Below are 18,775 nucleotides of genomic sequence, written 5' to 3'. Positions count from 1 at the left end.
TTGTATGATTAAAAACCTCATGTCTTTGAAGAAAGATATTGAAGAAAATATCAGAAGATAGAGAGATCTCCCAAGCTCATGGATCAATAGGATCAACATAATTAAAACAGCCACCCTAACAAAAGCAATCTACAGATTCAATCAATCCCCATCAAATTCCAACACAATTCTTCTCAGAGCTTGAAAGAACAATTCTCAACTTCATATGGAAAAACAAAACACCCAGGATAGCTAAAACAATCCTGAACAACAACAACAAAAAACTGCTGCAGGCCTCACCACTCCTGATTTCAAGTTGTACTACAGAGCTAAAGAAAACAAAACAAACAAACAAACGCATGGTTCTGTCATTAAAACAGGGAAAGAGAAACCTGGAGACCAAACCAGCCACAAAACCCTTGAACTACAATCTGTCCTGCATGCAAGATGGGGCATTGGTGGGGCAGAACTTATGAGAGTGGCCAACCAACGTCTGGTTCAACTTGAAGCCCACTCCACCAGAAGGAGCCCAAGCCCTACACTACCTGGATGGCCAGGAACCAGAGACTGAACAGCCCAGAGCCCTAGGGCAGAACCAAACACAACTGGCAAAAAATAATGAAATGATTCCTAATGATAGTCTGCTACACTCATAGATGGATTCCTTGTCCAGTCATCATCAGAGAGGCTTCCTCCAGCAGCATCAGGAGTAGGTGCACAGACCCACAGCCAGACATTATGTGGAGAGTCTAAATTGGAGGTCTCCATTGGGTCCCTCCACTCAGAGATCAGGAAGCCTCACAGAAGAGGAGGTGGGAGGGGGGCAGATAACATCAGGAGAACATGTCCACTGAATCAACTAAGCAGGGCTCACATGAGCTCACAGAGAAACTGAAGCAGCAAGCACCAGGCCTGTAAGGGTCTGCACCAGGTCCTCTGAGTATATGTTATGGCTATTAGCTTGGTGTTTTGGGGGACTCCTAACAGTGGGAACAGGTGTGTCTCTGACTCTTTTGCCACTCTTGAGACTCTTTTGCTCCTACTGGGTTCTTTTGTCCAGACTCAATATGAGATCTTTGCCTTGTCTTATTGTATCTTGTTTTGTAGCATTTGGCTATTGTCTTTTGATATTCTGCTCTTTTCTGAAGAGGAAACAGATGGGGAGTAAGTCAAGGGGAGAGGTGAGAGGAAGAGAGCTGGGAGGAGTGGCGGGAGGAGAAACTGTGGTTGGGAAATATTGTATAAGAGAAGAATCTACTCTCAATAAAAAAAATTATTTAATTTTTTTAAGAAATGAAAGACCAATGGAGAAGGTAAAAGAATATAAATAAATAAAATGCAACATTCCTCTTCTTCAATGTTTTACTTTTGAAAGCAAAGATGGCTGTTAACACATAAACAGTAACAGTCAAGATGGCAGTATCATAAAATGAAAAGAAAAAGACTTCAACTATGCTAAGTACGTTCTCCTTGCAACAGTAAAATTCTGATACAACTAAGAGTGATAAAAATTTAAGAACAGATACTATGACATAAATTAATCACAAGGAAGAAGAGACAATATAAGGATATATATAATCACTACAGATAAAATGAAATCCTTAAGACAATGTTCAGGTAATTGTGGAGGCCCACAGAGGTATCTAGTAAGAAATTACTCAAGGTCAGAAAATCTGAGCTTGCTTTACCCAGCAGGGCTACGTAAGGAGATGATTTGGCCATGGGTATGTTTACCAGGTGTTTGGAAAGGGCTACACTTGGCTCTACAGTGTGCTTTGATCTTGCAAGGGGGAGGTCTTTTGCCTCTCCCGTTAGCATATTATAAAAAGCCCTTTTGAATAAACAAAGGGGCTGCTAGGTATTGACTCAGGCCCACCCAAAGCTATTCTGTATCTCTATCTTTCTCCTCATCTTCTAGGTCTATCTTTGTACCCAATATTTTCTCATTCCTCTCTCCTCCACCCAAGAACCCTTCGAAAGGTGGAAGCAAGTTGGTGCTGGTCTTCCAGCAGACTCACAGAGGTAATCCACAGAGCAGCAGAGAATACAAAGATTATAAGCCAGCACATTTAAATCCAAGCACAACAATGTTAAATCTAAACAATTCCCACATAGCAATATACAATTAAAAAGACAGAATGATTTTAAGTACCATAAATAATCTATAAAATAGTCAATAAAGACACAAAGGGCAGTTATAAATCGGATTTAGGGCCCACTCCAGAGGAACCTCATGCCTGGTACTGGAAACTGGGCCAGGAAGCTGGGGCTGAATCAGTCACAGAAGATTATGGACTACTAAAAGGACACAGAAGCAAACTGTCGACTAAATATGCTTATTGTTATACCCAAAGATTGGTGCAGTTCTCAATCTTCATCATAACTCTCTTTACAAAAGATGGTGGTTAGTATAGTCACAACTAGTCACCATGAATAGAATAAATGACAGCAGAGTACCCAACCCTAAATGAGACATCTCTATCATGCCTCCTCCCTGCTGGACTCAGGGAAGATCAAAGACGAGAGGGTACAAATTGAGCCAGTAGTTGGAGGAGGGACTGCTGTGAAACAGCATTTTCTAGGCCTGACAAGGCCATCGTACATGTGAACTCACAGTGGCTATGGTTGCCTGCACAAGACCAGTATAAGATCAAGCCAGGATGAACAGGGAAGGGCTCAGAAATTCCCACCCCTAGCTGGAAGCTATTGATAGTTGACAGCTGGGGAAGGTAGAGGCAGTTTTCTTAACAGGTGTGCCTCCTGGTAGGTTGCCCATGCTCTAGAGGATGTCACTACACCAGTGTGCATACAAGCAGCACTAACTGGACTGCAGGTTAAAGGAAGAAAAAAAAAAAGTTGGGGAGAAATGGGAAGGGTGCTGGGGAGAACTGGAGTGGGGAAGGGATACATGTATGAAATTCTCAAAGAATAAAAATACATTATAAAAAAAATATGGGAAAAGATACCATGTAAATATCAATCAACAAAATCTAGAATTAACCAATCAATATCAAAGTAGCATTACGAGGGACAGAAAGCGAGCTGATATAAAGATAGTCAAGTCTCTAAGAAAATAATACATCACTAAATGTATGTTCTCAAAACTACAGAGCTTCAAAATATGTAAGTATTTTCCTCTGATAAAAAAAGAAAGACCTGAGCTGGGGAGATGGCTCAGTGGGTAAGGTATCTGCTGCACAGCATTAGAACTGGAATTCAGGTCCACAGCACCCACATAAAAGCTGGCAATGACAGCATCCATCTGTGATCCTGCGGCTGGGGTGGAGATACTGGGGGCTTTCTACCCAACTAGTCTGACTAAAGGATCCAGGTTCAGTAAGTGGAGAACAACTGAGGAAGACATCTGATTACTGACCTCTAGCCCACAAAACACAACACACAACACACACACACACACACACACACACACACACACACACACACACCAAAAAAGTAAAATAAATACACACCTACAAAACACAGACACACACACACACACACACACACACACACACACACACACACACACCCCTATGGGGAAATTACCTCACTATAGAATAACCAAAATAAACCTAACAGTAACTAGGTGAATAGAAAATAAAAGTAAAATACACATGTATTTCCAGGGTCCATGCAATATATACCAAAATAGATTTTATTCTAAAACATAAAGAAACTTTAAATTTTAAAGAAGGGAAATCATACAATGTATATTCTCTGACAATAAGAAATAAGACTAAAAAGCAGAAGCAGAAAAGATAATAAAATTCTTCAAACTTATGAAAATGAACACACTGATAAATAATCTATGGGCCAAGAAGGAAGTTAACAAGGAAAATTATTCATTGAGCAAAATGAAATTGAAAAATATCAAAATCTATAGGATGTGAGCAGCATCTTAGTGGGAAATATTCAAACCTGAATGGTAATACTAGACTATATAATCCTAATAATTTAAATTCCCACATCCAGATAACTGGAGAAAAATAAAATAAAATCCAAAGAAAGTTGAAAGAAATAGGCAAAAAGAAACCCATGAAATCAAAGCTAAAAAAGCAGAAACTCAATTTTTAAAAATTCATAAAACTGATAAACATTTATCAACTCTGACAAAGATAAAAACAGGCAAATGGGAGAGATCACTGAAGAGCCCATATTACAGGGACAACAGAACACTTGAAGACAATTCTGTAATGATGTACAACAGATAAAAATGGGCTAAATAAACCCTTTGAAATCACATACTATAAAAACTCAAGATTAATTATATCTGAATAATTATCAATTAAAAAGAAATTGAAAGCAGTTTTTTTTTTTTTTAAAGATTTATTTATTATGTATACAGCATATATGACTGCGGGCCAGAAGAGGGCACCAGATCTCATTACAGATGGTTGTGAGCCACCATGTGGTTGCTGGGAAATGAACTCAGGACCTCTGGAAGAGTAGTCAGTGCTCTTAACCGCTGAGCCATCTCTCCAGCCCCTTGAAAGCAGTTTTAACCCTTCCAAAAGAGGAAACCGTCAGCCACAGATGTGCCAATGAATTGTGAGAAACATCCAAATAAGAGTATCAATTCAGGAGTATGCCCTAAGGTGATGGTTCCCACTCATGATATCCCAATAAAAAGTTCAAAAAATTAAAAAAGAATATCAATTCTAAATAATCTCTTCCAAGGAATAATCATTTTGAGGACAAAGTACCCTATATCAAAACTAGACAAATGAGTTAAGCATAAGCAGCTATACAGGTCAATAATCTTCATGAACAGTAATACAAAAATCTTCAAGAACATGGTTGAAAATTAATTCCTCTTACCACGTTTGTTCTACAGAGTTGTCAAAGTCCTAGCTAGTCAAAAAGAAAGGGGGAGGGGAAAAGGAGAGGGAGCAGGATCACACATACAGAGCAAATATACTTTCATTTGCAGACATGATTGCCTGTATAACACTGAACAGAATCTCCAAAACTTCCTTTAAACTACTAAATGAGTCCACCTCAGTCCTAGAAGAAATTAGAAACAAAAAAATTTACACCAAAATTTAAAACATAATTTCATTTGCATTAGCTCCAAAAATAAAATACTTGTGTATAGTCAATCACATTCACATAAAACCTGTATGCTTAAAACTACAGAACAAGTTAAACCCCTGTCTCAAACAAGGTGGAAGGTGTGGACCGACAGAGGCTGACCTCTGGCCCCCATGCACGCTGTGAGAAGTGCTGTAGATATCTGCATGCTGTGAATGTGTTGCTATGATTGATTGATAAATAAAACGCTGATTAGCCAGTAGCCAGGCAGGAAGTATAGGCGGGACAAAGAGAGAGGAGAATTCTGGGAAGTGGCAGGCTGAGTCGGGAGACGCCAGCCTGCCATCCAGGGAGCAGCATGTAACAGGCACACAGGTAAAGCCACAGAACATGTGGCAACATATAGATTAACAGAAATGGGCTGAGTTTAAGTGTAAGAGCTATTAAGTGGTAGGCCTGAGCTAATGGCCAAGCAGTTTTAATTAATATAAGCATCTGAGTGATTATTTTATAAGTGTGCTGCAGGACTGCGGGGACTTGGCAGACCCAGAGAGAAACTTTCCAGCTACAGACAAGTATGACACTGACACACACACCCACACACACACACACACACACACACACACACACACACACACACGCACGCACGCACGTGCTAGGGACAGAGCTCAGAGACAGAGCCATTACCTAGCATCTGTGAGTCCCTAGGGAACACAAAATAAAAGGCAAGAAGACCAACTAAACTCAATAAATTCAGCACTTTTTTCTTCATCTACAAACTTCCTTATCTGGAAACTCTTAGGATTATTTCCTTCTTTTATAAACTTTATACACAGCTTCAAGCACTACTGCTGAACTATTTCACTACAATTAATCTAGCAGTTATTAGTTTCAAATGAAAAAGTAAAAAAAGGGGGGAGGGAGCACTACTCTGTGGCAGAGAGTACTCACCTAGCATTCATAAGGCCCTGGATTCAAACCTAGTACTGCAAAAAATGAAATAGGTATTTTTAAAACCCTTGTCCTAAATCACTTATTTTACATAAAATTTAACTCAAAATGAATCAAAGACCTAGATGTAAAAGAGTTTTAAAACTTTTAGAAGAAAACTTAGAAAAAGTTACTTAAGAGATGGGGTTGGGCCGAGTCAAGAGATGACACCAAGTAAAATCCTAGGGAAAGAATATGCCAGCCAAGTTCCTCCTGTGTGGGAAGCATTATGTAAATACTGATTAAAAACAATCCTGTTTCCTACTTTCAAGGTGCTTATATTTATGTAAGGGGATAAATCATCAAAGAACTTTCCACAATGAGAAAACACATTAAGGGCAGAAAGATCCAAGAACACTAAGTAGAGCTAAACGGAGAAGACTGTTTCCCGATTGTGACTAAGGGAGAACGGGAACATTGTAGTTAAGGATTTTTATATTATGCTGTAAGTTCTGAGGGTTTACTATGTTATGATACAAAATCATTTTCCCCAATTTCCCTGTGCTCCATGTATTTCATTCCTCTCTCTTTCTCTTCATGAGCCCCAGCAAGGAAATTTCAAATTCCTAAACCATGCATTGATGTCACATACTAAAACTATGGTTATTTTATACAAAAAAAAAAAAAAATTGTTTGGAGCTGTTGTAAGTTACAGATGAAACTTGGTTGGAAGCAAATTTCACAAATTGTGGTTAACCTACTGAATGAATAAACCTGAAGCACAGTGTTGAAAGAACTGCAAGTTATCCACTAAACTGCCAAAAACTGATTAAATTGTATCATCATCTTGGAAATATATCAACAGAAAGTGGCAAAGTCTGTATTTTAAACCAAATACAGACATTAAATATGTACTAGAGCTACTTTGGGAAGTGCCTATTCTTAAAAAAAAAAAAAATTAAGTTAAATCTTGTTATATTACTCTGATATGCCTCTAGTTTTCAAGGTAACCTCTTCTTATCCCACCCCCCAACTTGTAAAGCCACTGTTTCAACTTTCTTTTAAAAAGCACTAGGTACTTTTTGGTTTGTCTTTTTATGATGTCAGGGACCAAATCAGGAAGGTTTTACACATGCTAGACACTCTACCATTGAACTACCTACATTCTCAGCCCCCAAAGTTGTTACAAACATCTATTAAAGTACACATAAAATATGAAATTATAATATTATATCAAGGCATCCTACCTCTCCTTTACCTCAAAGCACTTTTCTCCAAATATAACAATATACATATTAAATTTGAATTTTACTCATTTCACTCCTGGTACATTCCTTCTTCAAACTAGGATCCACTTGCTTAAATGGATCCATGTCTCAATTTTCAATTTTTATTCAAGTAATTTTCTTTTTGTTGCTTATACCAACATTAAACTTTACGTTTACTAGCTGGATAACCACAAGTATACTGTACAAGTTAAGTAAAGTAGACCTTACTGAAAATGGTTGGGACCAGTAGTGGTTTCAACTTTTGAATTTTCTGAATTTTGGAAAATTTGCATAAACTTTCCCATTTTAGCATCCCTAGTCAAAACATCTAAAATCTGCCTGGAGTGGTGGCAGTCTAGAGATAAAGCCAAGCAAATCTTTATAAATTCAAGGCCAGCCTGTTCTGCATAGCAAGTGCTAAACAAACAAAGCCTAAAATGCAATTTGGAGCATTAGAGAAGTGAAGATTAGGGGTACTCAAATTCTATAAAGGAAAAGAAGAAAAAGGAACAGCTGATTGCTAGATTTCAAAATGAAAATGAAAAATTAATTATCAGAAGGTCACTAGCAACACAATAAAACCAATAAAGGAAAACTCCCTTGCTAGACTAAAAGGAAACTTGAGAAACTTCTGGCTTCACCTTTTGGTCACAAACTGAAAGATTAGTGAGGGGAAAAGGTAAGAAAGTTGCAAATAGGAGCATACTCCCTTCCCATTGGCCAAAACTGAAATATATGAGGACCAAAGCAGTAAATGAGACAGAATCCTTCCAACTTCTAATAGCAAGACCCTCAAATTATCAGATATTTAAAGCAACCTCTAATGTAGAGGTAAACTGTTGTTACTCTAAACTCTCATCATGTCAAGTAGAGCTCAACTCATTTTTCTAGATTTCTTCATGCATTCTTCATTAACTGACCCTCAATGAAATGGCTGGTAATATCTAGCATTATTTATAACTAGCATTATTTATAATGAAGTTCTCACACACACACATACATATGCATACATACACACACACACACACACACACACACACACACATATTTGTTGAGCTACTAAGATGTTAAACAGTCATTTTGCTTTATAATAAAAGCTGTATAAGTCAAAATTCTAAAGTAATTGATCAAGACAAGCTTAGTGGAACACAACTTTAATTCCAGCATGCATGTGAGAGACAAAAGCAGGCTGATCTCTTGTGATTTCAAGGTCAGCCTGGTCTACATAGTGAGTCAGTCTTAGGACAGCCAGAACTACATAATAAGACCTTGTCTTCATAACCGCCCCACCTGATCAAGAAAGGAAGAAGGAAGAGTAGCAGGAAGGAAAATATGAACAAAGTACAATGATATTTTTGTATGAAAATGTCAGTAAAATCCACTTTTGCACACTAAAAAATTTTTAAAAGAATGATCAATCCATATACTTTCTCTTGCTAAAAAAATTATCAATCATATATTAACCTAATGTCAGGGAAAAAAATGTAAGATTACCTAGTACAAACCTATCATCCTTCCAACCATCTACTCATGAGCTGTTTACTATGCACCTATGAGTAAAATGCTACACTGTATCTGGGTCTTATTGGAAAAAGATAAAATTCTTACTTTCAATGATTTTAAGTAAGGAAGAAACGGACAAGTTGTAAAACTTTTTTTTTTTTTTTTTTTTTGGTTTTTCAAGACAGGGTTTCTCTGTGTAGCTTTGCGCCTTTCCTGGAGCTCACTTGGTAGCCCAGGCTGGCCTCGAACTCACAGAGATCCGCCTGCCTCCGCCTCCCGAGTGCTGGGATTAAAGGCGTGCGCCACCAACGCCCGGCTCAAGTTGTAAAACTTTAAGAACAGAGGAATTGAGAATGTGATGAGCGAGACCGGATTAAAAGTTCAACAGGACTCACAAGCTTGTACTGTAGGCATCAGCTTCCTGAGCACAAGAGAAACCATGAAAGCACTACGAAATAGTAAGTAATTTTCCCATGGCTGGAAGTCAGGGCCCATGATGACTGGAAATATAGGTTGTCAAATCTTGAAAAACTTGTTACACAAGTTTTATAATTTGGACTTTATCTTGCAGACACCATGATCTACAAATATTCTGGGAAGATGACATGAATAAATATGAAGAGAAAATATATTCCTAAAGGGAAAGGGGGATGTAATCACAGGTAGACTTTTAGATTTATATCTGATACACTCCAAAATTGTTTTTATAAATAAAATGTTCTCTAAGCAGCGAAACAGTTAAAGAGAAAATAATCAAATAATAAAGTCCCGAAAGTCCCATCAATGCCAATCAGGGATAACCAATTGGGATTTTAGCAATCCTAGGAATTGGCCCAAGAATGTTAACCAAATGAGTATCTATGGTAAGAAGTAATCTGTATGTTTAAAGAGTTCTCCAGGGGGCTGGAGAGATGGCTCAGAGGTTAAGAGCACCGACTGCTCTTCCAGAGGTCCTGAGTTCAACTCCCAGCTACCACATGGCGGCTCACAACCATCTGTAATGAGATCTGGTGCCCTCTTCTGGTCATACATGCATACATGCAGACAGAACACTGTGTACATAATAAATAAATAAATCTTTTAGCCGGGCGGTGGTGGCGCACGCCTTTAATCCCAGCACTCGGGAGGCAGAGCCAGGCGGATCTCTGTGAGTTCGAGGCCAGCCTGGGCTACCAAGTGAGTTCCAGGAAAGGCGCAAAGCTACACAGAGAAACCCTGTCTCGAAAAACCAAAAAAAAAAAAAAAAAAAAGAGTTCTCCAGGTAATTTTAGTGCAGGGCTAAATTTGGAAAACACTTCAATAGCCAATGACAAACATAATAAGGGTATAATTAAATTAATGTAGGAATTTCATAAATTCACATAGGGTTATACCAATGTTTAGGAATTTTATAGGCAGAATATGCACACAAGAACTATCTTTGCATACTATATAATCTTCAAATGCCAACTAGATGAAAATTTGTTTGTAATAAACACACAGAACCTATATCCATTTTACCTATAAGCCTCAACTGTTTTTGAACTTCTTAAATTATAAAGGTAATGTATATATTCCAGAGAGAGACAACTTTAACTTAAGGTTTATTTATACCTGACAGTAACTGATAACCATACTTCTGTAACAGTTTATACCTAAAGCTATCAGTGGTGATATATGTGTATGTTTTATTCCTCGTTATTTTCTAATGTTGCACTTGAGCATTTTCATATTAACATGAAAAATGTGTACCAAATGTATCATTGTTCCTTAATTGTTACTGTGTCAAAAATCTACATGCTGACATATAAAATAAATTTTCTTATATTTTACTAATCAATTGATTATTGATTTATTATGTAAATCAGAGATTAAGTTTGATATATTTTAAACCACTGGTTTAAAATAACCAAATAAAAATAGATGATAGGAATATTTTACAAGACATTTTAGAAACAAAAATCAAAGAAAGGATGAAAGAAACAGACCCAGAATTATGTCTGAGCTGACAGATTAATGGCAATAGACTGCTGCTGCTATCAGAAGGGAAGTCACTGCCTTCAGAGGGTAGCCACTGCTCAAATAGTCATGTTCCAGTAGACAGTTCTGCACCCATGCCCTAGGCTGTCTTGATTAGTCCCAGTGGTACTGTGGGATGTCTTTCTGTACACTGAATATGTATTGCTCTGATTGGTTGATAAATCAAGCCGTTTGGCCTATGGCAGGGCAGGATGAAGCCAGGCAGGAAAATCCAAGAAAGATAGACAGGAAGAGAAAGGAGAGGCAGAGAGACACCAGCCAGACACCCAAGGAGCAAAATGCCAGCAGACTGGTAAAACCATGGAACATGTGGCAAAACATAGACTAACTGAAATGGGCTAATTTAAGATATAAGAGCAAGAAGCCTGAGCCATTAGGCCATACAATTGATAATTAATATAAGTCTCTGAATGATTACTTTAGAAGCAGCTGTGGGACCTCAGGGCCAGCAGGACCCAGAGAAACTTCTGGCTAAAAATGGCACCCAGACATGGTGGCAAGAGTTTCCACTTAAAACCTGAGATAGCGTAAGAACAGATTATAAATGTAGCTAACAGCACATTCCTAGTTCATGTCACTCATGGCTGTGGCAGTTTGTGGCATGCAGGATTGAACTACATTATGGCGGATTCCTGCCAAGTTACATAGAGGTTTCTCCAAACCGTGCAGGGAACTGCATGGCAGATTTAGCTTTGCTAGTATAAACAAACAAACAACAACAACAACAACAACAAAAAAAAGGTTTCTGGGCTATACACTGCTTTGATGGAGGCTTCCACCAAGAGTTGGTGGTGCACATGGCTCCCAGAGCTGGCGGTAAATGTACCACCCCCATATTGGAAAGCTGAAGTGGGCGGTATCAGCAGCCACGGCTTTTGCTTCAGTACTAACCACTGCAGTTTAAAACAATAGATTCACAATAAGGCAGATTCAGATGGAATAAAACTTTAAATGGTTTAGAGTGTTTGTAAAAATGTACGTAGGCTTGGAAGAGAGAAGAAAATGAATATAGACAGTTATATAAAGAAACAGTTTTAAAAATAAGTATTTAAAGAGACAGTAAAGGTAATATAAAAAAATAAGCCACATAAAGATGGATAGTACACAGAGAGTCTGGATTGTGTTGTCTTTGGGATTTTTAACTGCAGAGGCATTTGACTGTAAAGGCTGCTCAGTTTATATATATATATTTTAAGGTCTCTCAATTTCAAAATGTATGTCTAAGGATACATTGCTTTGGAAAAGAGGTTCTGCTTTTGTTTCCACAGAAGATGAAAACCTGTGGATTGCTTCCAGGTCATATGGTTTGATCAGCCAAGACCCCTGAAAGGTCTCCGAAGACACCATGGCCCAGATGATCTAAAATCCAGAACGGCTCCAATGCAACTGGCTCAGACAATGCAACGTCACAGACTATTCCAGTCAGGACTTGACCATAATTCTTAATTTTCCCAGGATCCCCATAAGATTGCCAGCTTCCTCAACCAGCAGGAAGTAATATGAGAAGTTACACCCAAATTCCCAAAATATTGTTTATAAATGTTTATTTTTATTTAAAGGGAGTTGATTATAAATGTAATCTCTTTCTAAAGAAGAAAAAGGGATAATATAGATACAATAGGATGAAAGGGTAGATTATTGAATCTACTTTTAAAGAGCAACAACTTGTTTGAAATGTTTTACATTGCTATGGATTTTAGTTTATTGACACAAATTTAAAGTTAATTTTGTTATACTGTATATATATTTCTACTTTTGTTTAAGGTATTATGTTTGTGCAGCTCATTTGAAATTGTAATGTATAGTTAAGAAATACAAATTAATATAGTCAAATTTGTAGTCATGTTAGTTAAGTTTTTCAGATATATAAAGATACATTTCAATTAGGTAGGTAATCTTCAAGTACTTCAAAGACCTACAGAATATGGCATTTAAAATGTTTTAAAACCTTAGACTTGCCTGGACAATGAGACACATCTGCTCCTGGCAGCACCAATTACTTCAAGGAGGAGGATGGGCATTGAAGAAACTCATTATGGAATTTGCTTTCTTTGTGGCAAAACTTAACCACTGGGCAAAAAAGTGCCCTTGCATTGACTGAATGACAATATGTTGCAAAAACTGGACAAGTAGGACCCATAAGAAGGTGACCACTGAACTTTGCAAGGTGAGATGGTCCCTTCAGGTTCATGCATCGCAGAAGAAACTGCCAAACATTCTACAGGACACAGAGAGAAGCAACTGAGAGACTCTAGACCTATGGGCTGAACAAGGATGCCCCAACGTTGCAGAGGAACTTTGGGTGATTGTCCAGGCAGCCAGCTGTCTAGATTTTTGGAAGTTGCTTACAATGTACTTCCTGTTTACTTAGGTAATAATATAGCCTTCTGGGATCTTTGATGTAGTTGAAGACTAGATAGTTATAATTTTCTTTGGTTATGATAAAAAGATAAGTTAGATATGAAACTCACAAATACAGAATAAATAGAATATTTTCTTTGAATTTGCCAAATATAAACAAACTAAATATTGTAACTGTAATTCCTGCTTGATAACTGTTTTGTTATATGTAATTTTACTAGGTTAAAGTTAAAACCTTCCTTTTTGATTAGAAAGAAAAGGGGAAGTGCTGTGGGATATCTTTCTGTACACTGTGAATATGTGTTGCTCTGATTGGTTGATAAGTAAAGCCACTTGGCTTATGGCAGGGCAGGATGAAGCTAGGTAGGAAAATTCAAGGGAGATAGATAGGAAGAGAAAGAACAGGCAGAGAGATGCCAGACTGCTGCCCAAGGAACAACATGCCAGCAGACCGGTAAGCCACGGAAAACATGGCAACATACAGATTAATAGAATGGGCTGAGTTTAGTTATAAGAGCTGGCTAGCAAGAAGCTTGAGCCATAGGCCATGGCCATACAGTTCATACTTAACATAAGGCTCTGTATGTTTATCTGGATCTGAGCAGCTGCACGACCAGGCGGGACAAAGGAAAATCCTACACAGTGGGGGAAACAAAATAACGAAGTCTATAACATCATCATGATAGAGACCCTAACTAGAGTAGAACTAGAGGTAACACACCTTAGCACATTAAAGACTACATATGACAGACCCACAGTCAACACTATCCCAAATAAAAACTCAAAGAAATCTCATTAAAAGCAGGAACAGAACACCGATGACCACTATCCCCATACCTTTTAAATATATTACTCCAAGTACTACCTAGCATAAGAGAAGGAAATTAAAGGGATACAAACAGGAAGTCAAATTATCCCTATTTGCAGATTATACATAAAAGAGCCCCAAATTTCTACCAGAAAACGTCTATAAATGATCAACACTCACTGGGCATGGTAGTTTACACTCTTAATCCCAGCACTCAGGAGGCAGAGGCAGATCTCTGTGAGTTCTAGACAAACCAGGTCTACATAGTAAGTTCCAGGAGAGCTAGGGCTACATAGAGATCCCATCACAAAACAAAGGAGATCAACACTTTCAGCAAAGTCACGGGACACAATATTGTTCTAGAGTTACTATTGTCATAATCAAACACCACAATCAAAAGCAACTTAAGGAGAAAACACTCCCATTTACAATACTGTGAATAAACCTAACTAAGGAGGTGAAAGAACTCTACAATGAAAACTTCAAGTCTTGAAGAAAGAAAAAGAGGAAGACACTAGAAGATGGAAAGACCTCCCATGCTCATATGTTCACAGAAATTGTAGAAATAACTATCCTACCAAAAACCATTTACAAACTTAAAACAAGGCCAACAAAAACATACAGAATATTCTTCACAAAGTAAAAAAAGGAAAATCCTAAAATTTACATAGTCACAAAAGACCCCAAATAGCTAAAGCATGGGGGACAGGGAATACTAGAAGGATGCCTACATCAGACTTCAAACTATATCACAGAGCTATAAAGAAAAACAGCATGATACTGGCTCAGACACAGACATGTAGGTCAATGGAATAAAATAGAAATCCAGAAGTGACTACACATAATTAATAGCTATCTCATATTTGACAAAGATGCCAAAAATACACACTGAAGGAAGACAGCATCTTCAACAAATGGTGATGGAAAATTTGGATGCTCGTATGTAGAAGACTAAAATTAGAACCATATCTATCATCCTGCACAAAAATCAATTCCAAGTGGATCAAAAACCTCAATATGAAACCTGAAACTCTGAAACTACTGAAAGAAAAAGCAAGCAGTATCCTACAAGATATAGGTGCAGGAAAGGTTTTTCTGAATAGGACTCAATTAGCTCAAGAATTAAGGCCAAAAAATGGGGCCTCTTAAAACTAAAATGTTTCTCTCTCTCTCTTTTTTTTTTTTTTTTTTTTTTGGTTTTTTGAGACAGGGTTTCTCTGTGTAGCTTTGTGCCTGTCCTGGAACTCACTCTGCAGACCAGGCTGGCCTCAAACTCAGAGATCCACCTGGCTCTGCCTCCTGAGTGCTGGGATTAAAGGCGTGAGCCACCACCGCCCGGCTAAAATGTTTCTTTCTGTATAGCAAAAGAAACAACTATGGAAGCCCACAGAGTAGAAATTTTTTGTCAGCTATAAGTCAATGGAGGATTAACATTCAGAGTATATAAAGAACTTCAAAAAACAGAGAATCAAGAAAATAAACTACCCTATCAAAACTTGGGCTATGAATTTAGTATCTTTAAAATTATTCAGTATCATTAGCAATGTGGGAAATGGAAATTTAACTACTTTGAGATTTTATTTTACATATATCAGAAAGTGAACATCAAGAAAATAACCAACTACAAATGCTGGTGGGGTGCAGGAAAAGAAGAAACCTCATTCACTGTCGGTGGTTTTACAAACAGGTATCATCATTACGGAAATCAGCATGGAGAATTCTCAAAAAGCTAAAATTAGATCTACTATATGGCCCAGTTGTACCAATCTTTGGCACATAGTAAGAATTGTTGGAGTGGGCAGAAGGTAAGGTAGAAATTATGTAAATACAGTGGTCATACATGAAATACTCAAAAAAAAAAAAAAACAAGATTAAAAAAATCGAAGTAGGATGAGGTCTTGGTGGGAGGAGAACTAGTGTGTTTGAAAAGGGATGAGAGGGAGGACCAGAATAAGGATTTGCGTGCACAGAGAAGCTTCTTTGAACTGCCCAGGACACTAACAATGGACACTCAGAAAAACGTTCAGCCCCCAAAGCAGCAGCCAGTGATATATATTTGTGGAGAGTGTCACACAGAAAATGAAATAAAGTCCAGGGATCCAATGAGATGCAGAGAATGTGGATACAGAATAATGTACAAGAGGACTAAAAGATTGGTGGTCTTTGATGCTCGATGAAAAGTGGGAATTCAGGCCGGGCGGTGGTGGCGCACGCCTGTAATCCCAGCACTCGGGAGGCAGAGGCAGGCGGATCTCTGTGAGTTCGAGGCCAGCCTGGACTACAGAGTGAGTTCCAGGAAAGGCGCAAAGCTACACAGAGAAACCCTGTCTTGAAAAAAAAAAGTGGGAATTCAGGAGTGTCTTCATTCATACATTTGCCCCATTGATGTTTCTCGTACAGCTTTTGACTTAGCTTACTTATGTCTACAACTGCAAACCTATGGTTTCATTTTAGAAATGTGATTGTATTTTGATACTTTGTATAAAGGAATTTTTGAATTAAAAGAAAGAGGATGAGAGAAAGCAGTTTTAAATAAAGTAATAAAAAGTATATACATAGAGTATTGTGCAGATACTGACTGGTACTTGTAGAGAAGGTAAATATTCTGGGAATGAAAGCTAAAGAAGGGCTCATAAATAAATAGTAATACACATGAACCAAGTAAAAATAGTGTCAGAGAAGCAGTAGAGGAGCCAGCAAGAAGAGATGGTTATCAGTGAGTAAAAACATTTACCATACAAGCCTGGCAACCAGAATGGATGCCCAGAACACGTGTGAAAGTGTAAAGAAAAGAACCCACCAGAGTGGTTTTCTGACCTTATACATGCACCATGGTAAAGAGCTTCTATCCCCTACCCTACATAAGGTACACACAATAATAATTCTTGAAGCTGTCAGTTCAGCTATTTGCAACTTGGAAAGAATAGTGAAAAGGGTGTACATACAGCATAAAACTTAGCCTTAGAGAAAAAGGATCATTTTTTTTTCTTTTCAAGTAGATTAGAATGGACTCAGAGAAAGCTTATTTATTTAGAAATAGAAGCAGAAAGCAGTTGAAGTATCATTATCTCCAATTATACATAGTGGAAAGGCAGAAGCAAATTCATTGTTGACAACATGATTGGAAAAAGCACAGGGACAAATAGCCAAACTAGTGGAAATGCATGAACTGTGAACCAATAGCTGAGGAGCCCCCATGGAACTGGACCAGGCCTTCTGGATAAGTGAGACAGTTGATTAGCTTGAATTGTTTGGGAGGCCCCCAGGCAGTGGAGCCGAGACCTGTCCTTGGTGCATGGGCTGGCTTTTTGGAGCCTGGGGACTATGCTGGGACACTTTGCTCAGCCTTGGTGTAGGGAGGAGGAGACTGGACCTGCCTCAGCTGAGTCTACCAGGCTGGTCTGACTCCCCAGGGGAGACCTTGACTTGGAGGAGGTGGGAATGGGTGGTGGATTGGGGGGGAGGGCTAGGGAGTGGGAGGAGGGAGGACAGGGGAATCCGTGGCTGATACTGTGAAATTAAGTTAATTATACATACATATACATACATATATATATATATATATATATATATATATAGAGAGAGAGAGAGAGAGAGAGAGAGAAGGAAGGAAGGAAGGAAGGAAGGAAGGAAGGAAGGAAGGAAGGAAGGAAGGAAGGAAGGAAGGAAGGAAGGAAGGAAGGAAGGGGAACAGATAAAGCTGCTCTGGTATCAACTTGTAATAACAATAACCTCTAAAACTGTAATTTTCCCCCAGTCATATTTCATAATTGGTATTTTATTCCTAAATTAATTAAGTTGAGAGAATTTAGAAGGCCAAGTATGAAGAAAACCATAAAGGATTACACAGAGCAGGCTAGGCTAAAGTAAGGCAACTGAAAGGACAACAATAAAGGGGAACGAGGAACTAGAGCACCAGTTGGAAACTGGGTGTACAGTTTAAAAATCTGATGCTTTCTGAAGGAAGAATAATTCATTCATCCACAACCATATACAAAATACCAACACAATGCAGTTTGTAAAAATGATAGTCATAATGACACATCATTACATATCTTTCAGAGACCTAAAGTAAAAACAAGATCACAGCCAAATGCCAATGAGGTTATGGAGAGAACACATATTTTACATGTTATAATGTGAAGGCAAAACTCTGAGTATAGCTACTCTGGGAAACAGGAGACACTGTACTATACACACCATATATCTTGCAAGTGCAGTTGTTGCATTTATTCCTAAAACTTAAAAAAACACATTGACACAAAAATCTGTCCACCACTGTTGATAGGAATATTAATCATGATGGCAAAAACTGGAAATAGCCCAGATGTCTTTTAATGAGTAGTTAAATGAACCCTGATACATGCACACAAGGGAACCTACAGAGTAATAAAAAGCAACAAACTTCCAAAAAAAAAAAAATGTGTTAAAAGGCCGGGCGGTGGTGGCGCACGCCTTTAATCCCAGCACTCGGGAGGCAGAGCCAGGAGGATCTCTGTGAGTTCGAGGCCAGCCTGGTCTACCAAGTGAGTTCCAGGAAAGGCGCAAAGCTACACAAAGAAACCCTGTCTCGAAAAAACAAAAACAAAAAAAAAAAAAGCAACAAACTACTAATGTATGTAACAATGTGGATCTCAAGGGCATTGTGCCTAGTAAGAATATCAAGCTCAAAGAAAGGGTGGCATACTTTATAATTCCATTTATAGAACATTCTTAGCATGATAAAACTATAGAAATGGAGAACAAAGCAGTGGTTCCTTAGGGATGAAAGAAGAGATGGGAGGAAGAACTGGTTTCTTATCAAATAAAGTCTGTATTTCGACTGTGATGGTAGTTAAACGAATATGTTTATGAGATAAATGTATGTAAAACTACA

General features: G+C 38.1%; 1 protein-coding gene and 1 pseudogene across 4 annotated transcripts in view; one reads left to right on the top strand and one right to left on the bottom strand.

Moving 5' to 3' along the window:
• Shoc2 (SHOC2 leucine rich repeat scaffold protein) overlaps positions 1-18,775 on the bottom strand; it is an 83,305-nt gene that overhangs the window by 50,076 nt on the left and 14,454 nt on the right. The window lies entirely within an intron of this gene.
• LOC102915642 (DNA-directed RNA polymerases I, II, and III subunit RPABC4 pseudogene) lies at positions 15,901-16,236 on the top strand (annotated as a pseudogene).

This window comes from Peromyscus maniculatus, chromosome 1 (assembly GCF_049852395.1).
Source record: "Peromyscus maniculatus bairdii isolate BWxNUB_F1_BW_parent chromosome 1, HU_Pman_BW_mat_3.1, whole genome shotgun sequence".
NCBI lineage: Eukaryota > Metazoa > Chordata > Mammalia > Rodentia > Cricetidae > Peromyscus > Peromyscus maniculatus.
This window is presented reverse-complemented; position numbering and strand designations above follow the sequence as displayed.